Here is a 9,023-nt window from a genome sequence, read left to right as displayed (position 1 = left end):
CTTGGTCATCTTATGTCGAAAGGTTCGAACTTTTCATAGATTGCAATGACATTAAAGCTGAAAAGAAAGTGAGTACCTTGTTAACAGTCATAGGTGTTAAAACGTATAATTTGTTAAAGGATTTGTGTACGCCGAACAAGCCCAGTTCTAAGACATTCAAGGACATTGTGCAAATTCTACAAGATCATGTCAGTCCTAAACCGTCGTTCATTGCGGAACGGTACAAATTTAGTTTACGCAACCAACATGAACATGAAACAGTTGGTGAATACGTTGTGCAACTAAAAAAACTATCAACATACTGTGAATTTCAAGACAAGTTGCCGGACTATTTGCGAGATCGCCTGGTAAGCGGTCTGCGGAGTGATACTATCAAGAAACGCCTGATTGGAGAAGTAGACTTAACCTTCGACAAAGCGATGCAGCTGGCCCTGTCCCTGGAGGCGGCGGAGCGGCAGACGACGTCCATGGCTTATACCAGCAACATGGCGGCAGGGATGAAGATGCAGCAGTTCAGACCATCTCCACATCAACATCAACATCAGAGGAAACGTTTCCAGCCTAGGAGGGAGGAGAATGTGTCAAGTGATAAAATGTGTTGGTGTTGTGGCAAAGGTGGCCACGTCACAAATGTGTGCAGGTATAGAAATTACAAATGTAATTTTTGTAGTAAGATGGGTCATCTGGAGAAAGTGTGTAAATCAAAATTAGGCCTAAATTCAGGTAAATCAACCACTTCAAATTTTAATAGTAATAAGAAGTTTCCCCAGCACAAAGGCAAAGGCAAAAAGCAGAATTTTCAATATAAGCAACATTATGTATCAGAAAGTACACCTAACCCTAGTCAAATTACTGCAAATGTAAACTATGCACAATGTAGGCCTAATGTAAATGATGAAGTTTATGATTTAAGTAACTTGTTTTCTATACAAGATAGGCATAACGAGTTTGTAAGCCTAGGAAGATTAAATCATGTGAGAGTTGATCCGATCAAGGTTAACCTCAAATTGGAACATAGGTTAGTAGTTTTCGAGGTTGATAGCGGAGCTTGTGTCAGTGTTGTCTCTGAGAATTTTTATAAGGCTAATCTTAATCACATTCCGCTAAAGAGTACCAGTCTAATTTTAAGTTCTTACACGAGTGAGCAAATTCAACCCTTGGGTAAGTTATTAGTAAATGTTGAGTACAACAATGTTAATAAAGCTCTAGAACTCTATGTAATTGCAAAAGGTGCAAACCTGCTTATGGGGAGAGATTGGATCAGGGATTTACAAGTATCAGTAACCATACCTCTTAATGTAAACAGTCTAGTAGGACAGTACAAGGAAAACAATGTACATGTAAACAAACCACCTATCGATAGGCCCAGTTCCGACAATGATATTGTCATGAGTTTGTATCAAGAATTTCCAAATGTGTTTACTGAAAGCTTAGGTTGTTATACAGGAGACCCAGTTAAGCTTAATCTTAACCCTTTGCACTCGAATGGCCACTGTCAGTGGCCGTGCCCTACACTTACATAAACTTGCATTATTTCTCGCTTGCACAGATCTCTCAGGTCGCATGGCCACCGTGAAGTGGCCGCTCACTCGTTCTGTCGCAACTCGGGCCGCCATATTGGCTGGCTGGTGTCATCAGCTCGCAATTATTTATCAACATTCACCTGAAATGGACGTACAAGGCATTTCAAGACAAGCAAAACACATTTGTTTGAAAACTTTGTTTTACTTATATCAATGAAGTTTATTTAAAATAAAGATGTTTTTTCTGGCTTAATAATAATTGTTATTTATAAAATTAAAATATACATGTTAATAATTAATTAAATGAAATTGATTAGAGCTTACATGAAATCTTTGTTGTATTGAAAACACTAAAAACTACAAACAACAAAGTATTGTTTTAGTTATATCAATGAAGTTTATTTAAAATAAAGATGTTTTTCTGGCTTAATAATAATTGTTATTTATAAAATTAAAATATACATGTTAATAATTAATTAAATGAAATTGATTAGAGCTTACATGAAATCTTTGTTGTATTGAAAACACTAAAACTACAAACAACAAAGTATTGTTTTAGTTATATCAATGAAGTTTATTTAAAATAAGATGTTTTTCTGGCTTAATAATAATTGTTATTTATAAAATTAAAATATACAGTTAATAATAATTAATTAAATGAAATTGATTAGAGCTTACATGAAATCTTTTGTTGTATAAAACACTAAAACAATAATAAACTATCTGGTGTATTTTTTTAAAACTTTGAGTTTTTTTTAGCTGTGTGGTATTGCTCAAAACATGGTCCAATGCACAAACCAGGCTGTACAGTGCACGTTTTGCATATGTACTTGGTACGCTTCCTTGATCCACCAGCACTTCGGTCACTGCACACAAAACAGTCCTTAGATTTACCAGGCCCCCATGGGCCAAATTATGTGCAACTTTCCGTTTAATCTCTCTTCATCCTGTATGTCCTGATGGTCTTCCACGTTTCTTGACATTTCTGACATCAGAAACAAGTCCTTTAATGAGCTCCTTTCGAAACTTTCTCTGTCTGACTTTTTTGTCTTGGTTCATGTTGAACAAACAAATACGCGTTTACGATGGCTGTTTCGACCAACCAGAAAAAAATTTTCCTCCACCACTTTAGTGATTTTCTGGTGAAACTGTATGACGAAATATATTGGTCGGCAATGTCTACACCTCCCATTGATTTCGTTGTATTTACATACAACAGTAGGCTTGTTCACCTCTTCTATTACCCCTCTTTTAACAACACGCCTCACAGTTTGTGTGCTACTATCATACAAAGTGCTCAACATTGTTACTTCATTTGAATCCTTCCATAGCAAAAGATTGTACTTGTCGTCTTTTCTGAAGGCTTTAATTTCGCCCTTCTTCAACTTTACTTGGGTTAACTTCTCTTCTATTACTCCCCTTCTTACTTCTTTTTGGTCTAACTTGCTCAGGTAAGCCTTTTCTATTTCTCATAATAGTGCCAGTTAAATGGATTTTCATTTCATAGAGTGCCTGAGCCAAATCCAAATTAGTGTAATACCTGTCGGTAAACACATGTAGGCCTTCAATGTTACCATAGGTTTCTTTAATCTTATTAACAAGATGTAAAACAACTCGACTGGTGACACCTAAGTCTTGCCGAATCATTTTGTCTGTAGTGCATTTTCCAAAGTATGGTTCCAGGGCACAAATGTAACCAGACTTGGATTCAGATAGAACAAACACCTTTATCCCCCATTTTGGTGGGTTTGTCTTTGTTTATAGACCTTGAAAGAAATTTTCCCCTTAAATCCAACAGTACTTTCGTCAAATGCTGACTTATTTTTTCTGGCACATAGTATTCCCTGTACTTTTTTTGTCTAAGTACAGCACCACATTGCGTACTTTCCCAAATCTTGTCAAGGTCCCGTGGATTGGGCCAGTTGGAGGAGGACTTATGTGGAGATTCCAAAATATTTGTAAAAATCTCTCTTTTGATAATACGTCTTTAAAAAAAGGCTGGTAGTCAATCCAATCCGTGGAGAAATAGTCACCGAGTTCTGGCTTAGGGTTCATTGCCATGTTTATTAGGACTCCTAGGAAAGCTTTCATTTCTATCAGATCTACATCTTTCCATGACCACCACATGGATCGTTTCTGCAATGGAGTGTTTTTTTTTTATTTTTTCATTCGCGTATCTAATAGTTTCTTTAACTATTTCAGATATGAGATTATCTGTAAAGAAAAGCTGGAAAATATTCAAGGGGCGAAGTTGGATTTTGCCCTAGTGGTGGTTTGTAACCTGAGTCATTTGACCACTGAAATTTAACAAAGTTTTGTATCACCTTCAGTCCATTCCCTCCACACCTCCTCTTCTTCTCTGATTTCGTTCTCCTCCTCTTCTCTAATTTCGTCCAACTGTTCTTCTTCAACTCTGTATCTTCTTGAGTTCCGTTTCCAACATAACCTAGTCCATCACTCAGTTCACTGTTAATCAATGCCTCGTACTCTTCACCTAAGTTTGAGTCAACATCACTTTCGTGATCTGAATCAACGTTTCCACAATCTGAATCTGATTCAAACACATGTCTGATGATTTCATCGGAATTTAAATTAAAGTCTTTATCCATATTGCTGCACTTATCAAACTTTACACACAGCGATTAGCACACGATAATTGAAACAGAAAGTCTCCTATTTCAATCACAAGGATCAGATGTTTAAATAAAAACAGCTGGTATAGAGTCAAAGTTGGCCCGCCAATAGAACAGAGATTATATAATAGGCAGAAAGTACCGCGCTTTTTTCTACCTAGTTCAAGAGATTCCCTATAGGTCGCAGCACAATTTAGTGTAACTAGTATAATTTAAAAACATCCAAAAAAATAGTTTTCCATGGATACAAAGTGCAATGGCCATTCCCAGTGGCCATGCGAGCGTTCAGCGGATTATGTATTGGGCCACTCACAGTGGCCGTACGAGCTAGGAAGAACAAGACTGTAATATGAAAGCGGAGCCGGTATAAACAGTAGCGCGGGCCATTCCCAGTGGACATACGACTTGTAAGGAATATTTCTAAAAACTCTATTCGAGTGCAAAGGGTTAAACCAGAGGTAAAACCAAAGTATTTTAAACCAAGACCAATGCCGTTTTCACTAAAATGTAAAGTGGACAAGGAACTAGATAGGCTAGTTGAGAATGAAATTTTGACACCTGTAGACAGTAGTGAATGGGGTACACCTATTGTCCCTATCTTAAAGAAAAATGGACAGTTACGCATATGTGGTGATTTTAAGGTATCTCTTAACCAATACTTGGAAATAGACAGATATCCAGTACCTAGAATAGAAGAGTTGTTCACCTCTTTACAGAAAGGAGTAACCTTTTCTAAATTAGATTTATCTAATGCTTATCAACAAGTCAGACTGGATGACAGTTCTAAGAGGTTATGTACCATCAGTACACACCGAGGTTTGTTTGTTTACAATCGTATTCCGTATGGAATATCTTCTGCACCTGGTATTTTTCAACGTATCATGGAACAGCTATTGGCAGGTATTGAAGGAATATCATGTTTTTTGGATGACATTCTGATAACTGGTAAAAATCAAGCTGAACACTTAGCCAGGTTAAAGGCTGTTTGTCAAAGGTTAAGTGAAAATGGTTTGACAGTGAGCAAAGATAAATGTCAATTTTTTTGTCCATCCATTGAATATCTTGGTCATGTGTTGAGCAAGGAAGGTCTTAGCACCTCTCCAGCTAAAGTTGAAGCAGTCTCAAAGGCACCTGTGCCTACTAATGTCACTCAGCTCAAGGGATTTTTAGGATTAGTTAGCTATTACTCCAAGTTTGTGCCTAACCTGGCAACCCTGGCAACTCCAATGTATCAGTTACTAAGGAAAGACACACCCTTTGCATGGAACGCAGCCTGTAAAAAATCTTTTGATGTAATTAAGCAAAAATTAATTTCAGCTCCTATATTAGCTCATTACAATCCTGATTTACCTTTAAAGTTGTACACAGACAGTAGTTCATATGGGTTGGGCTGTGTCCTAACTCAAATCCAAAGTGATAACAGTGAAAAACCTATTTGTTTTGCATCAAAGTCGTTAAACTCAGCAGAGCTCAAGTATTCTGTCATTGATAAGGAAGCACTCGCAATAGTGTTTGGAATTAAGAAGTTCAACCAATACTTGTTTTGCAGAAGGTTTACTCTCGTCACAGATCATAAGCCTTTGATATCAGTGTTTGGTCCCAAGAAAGGATTACCAGCGTATGCAGCTAGTAGGCTACAACGCTATGCCTTGTTTTTATCTGCTTATGACTTTGATATTGAATACATCCGTTCCAAAGCTAACGGACATGCGGACGGTTTGTCAAGGTTACCTTTAAATGTAAATGACTTAAGACAAAACCTAGAGGAACCAGATCAAGTAAGCTACATAGGTACTTATTTACAATATATTGAGGAAAGTGAAATACCCCTTAACTTTAAAGATGTTAAGCGAGAAACCCGTTTAGATCCTGAATTAAGTAAGGTTTTAAATTATGTTTGTCATGGTTGGCCAGAGAAGGTAATTAGTGAACTTAGTGCTTATGCGCAAAGACAAAATGAGTTAACTATAGAACAAGAAATATTGATGTATGGTCATAGAGTTATAGTACCGAAAGTGTTAAGAAAACAAATGTTGAATGAATTGCACACAGGTCATCTTGGTATTGTAAAGATGAAGTCCATAGCTCGTGGTTATATGTATTGGCCAGGAATAGATAAGGATATTGAGTGTCTAGCAAGCAGTTGTAAACCATGTCAAAGTGAAAGGCAAAATCCATCAAAAAGTGTATTGCATGTGTGGGAGTATCCCGAACATCCATGGCAACGGATCCATTTGGATTTTCTTGGTCCATTCAATTCTAAATTATATTTAGTAATAATTGATGCACACAGTAAATGGCTCGAAGTCGAGGAAGTCACTTCTACTTCCGCTAAACAAACAATAAACAAGTTGAGACCTATGTTTGCGAGGTACGGTTTACCTCAACATATTGTATCAGATAATGGCCCACCTTTCATTTCATTTGAATTTAGCCAATTTCTGAAGTCAAATGGAATTCGGCATACTTTCACACCACCTTACCACCCAGCCAGTAATGGTCAAGCGGAAAATTCAGTTAAGACAGTAAAGAAAAGATTGAAATGTGCTTTACTTAGCAACGACAATTCTGAATTAGCTTTATGTAAATTTTTACTAGCTTACAGAAATTGTGTACATAGTACAACCAATGAGTCACCAGCAAAACTTATGTTTAATCGTAATTTACGAACAAGACTAGATTTAATCAAACCTAATTTACTTGAAATTGTACACCGTAACCAAGAAAAACAAATTGTAAATTTTGGTGGAAGCAAAACTCGTGAATTATTGGTAGGACAGCCAGTACTAATCAGAGATTTTAGAAGTAAGGGTAAATGGACGGAAGGTAGAATTCATAAAAAACTAAGTCCTGTATCTTATTTAGTCATACTAGATAATGGTATTATCTGGAAACGTCATATCAATCAATTGCTAGGAATGCAGACACAGTTAGATTTAAATGACAATGAATTAAATCCTAGAGATATATATTTGCCAAGTACAGTGACTAGTAAGAATCATCTTGAAGCTGGTAGTCGACAGTCTATGTCACCCCCTGCGTTATTTTCGCCCAGACCAGGTAGTAGTTCCGAAATAGCTGGCACCCCTCCATCGAGTCGGAGTGTGACCTTGTCACCCCCGCACCGCCTGACCTTGTCTCCAGCTGAGGTACTACCAGCTGATCGGTCACAACAAACCACACCTGTCATACGCCGCTATCCGGCTAGGCAGAGAAAACCCGTAAGCAAACTAAACTTATAATTATTCAAAAATGATTTTTATGATATTATGTGAGTGTATATCTATTCTGATTTCTATGTATTCTTATCTTGATTAATTGATTGAAATGGGGTTTATTGAGGATACAATAATTATCCATGTTTTGATATTTTATTAGGTGTGCTATTATTACGTTATGTACTTGATTTCATTATCCGTATTCATTTCTACTTGTGTGTAAATTGTGTTTCATGACTTATCATATTTCTTTTATTACTTGTATTCATGTTGTATTATCTTTCAACTAGGGGGGAAGAGTTATAGTATATTAATTAAATAAATAATATTATGTGGTGTAACAAGACAGTTGGTACCCTGTATGTCAGTACAATAATTTAGTTTTATGTTGTTTCACGTGTGGCAATATGTTTTGCAAGTTGTATGACGTAGAGGGTGAGCTGATTCTAATAAATGGCTCTGGTTGGTCGGCTGGCATCATACCACCTCACCTGATGCTCGTGTCCAATCCCACGCCTCAGCCCCTGCTACCTTTGTATCGCCCCAGTCCTCCCCAGACCATGAAAAGATGCGGTCGGTTCGGCCAGTGCGTTAACTTACAAACATGTGTTTAATTTACCAGCCCGGTTACCTCTAGGCTATGTTCCGACTACCACCGTAATGTCGAATCACGACATTACACAATGTTCAGCCTTGAAGGCAATCTCTTCTCACTTGATATTTATTCAGAGTTTATACAAATCATGTTCTAGAGCGCCTTTGCTTTATAGTCAGTTTCAGCAAAGGCTTCATTTTCTTTTTCTGTATCTTGATTTGAACACCAGGCAAGTTAGATTAATAGTTTACTTTAGTATATTGTTAAAACTTGTAAACTTTGTTAATATTATCAGAGTAATGGACCCATTCCCATTCTTGTTTAAGTAAAAGTTGAGTAGATTCCTGTTGCTCATGTACCTTCTATCTGTAGTAATTTGGGGCAAAAGTGGGTTCGTTACTTTAGTATTGTACAAGTCGCCGCCCTTTATGGTCTGATAAACCAGTATTTATGGTTTAATGATCTCCGTTTTAATTTCAAGTTCATCTTTAACACAATGTCAGCAATGAATATCCTGAGTCTTGTGTTATTCATGATCTCTGTATTCTGTCCATGCTCTGTTAGGATTACAATGTCTGTTTTCAATGAGTCCAGAAGTGTGTTTTTAGTATTTGTCAGTATTTTCATAGAATATTGTCAGAGGAGATCGTGTAGGTCAGTTTTACCTAGATTCCAGTCTGGTTTTTGCTGTATAAACTTGGGTGTAGGTCTTTTGTCTCTTAATGATCTCTAAAAACCAGGTGTTTGTCTCGGGAGTTGATGTGCTGTTTGAAAGATGTTCGGCGCAATTGTTTTAAAGTAATAAAGTTTTGGCTGGGCTCTTAAATTAGTGACAGTCTTCATTTTCGTAACAAATTGTTGCAATAAGTGGTTTACAGTTTTGGCTACAGCTTTGACCAATTCATATTCATAATTTGGTTGATATTTCTTTCAGGGTTAGTCCACAAGCAGTTTAGTTTATGGTGAAGGCTGGGATCAAGTTTGAGGTAATACACTAGGATATTGGTGGTGTATTTTGATGAATAGTTCTGCAGAGTTTGGTGCTATATGCTAT

The sequence above is a fragment of the Homalodisca vitripennis genome, chromosome 2, assembly GCF_021130785.1.
Source record: "Homalodisca vitripennis isolate AUS2020 chromosome 2, UT_GWSS_2.1, whole genome shotgun sequence".
Lineage (NCBI taxonomy): Eukaryota > Metazoa > Arthropoda > Insecta > Hemiptera > Cicadellidae > Homalodisca > Homalodisca vitripennis.
Note: the sequence above shows the minus strand (reverse complement) of the source record.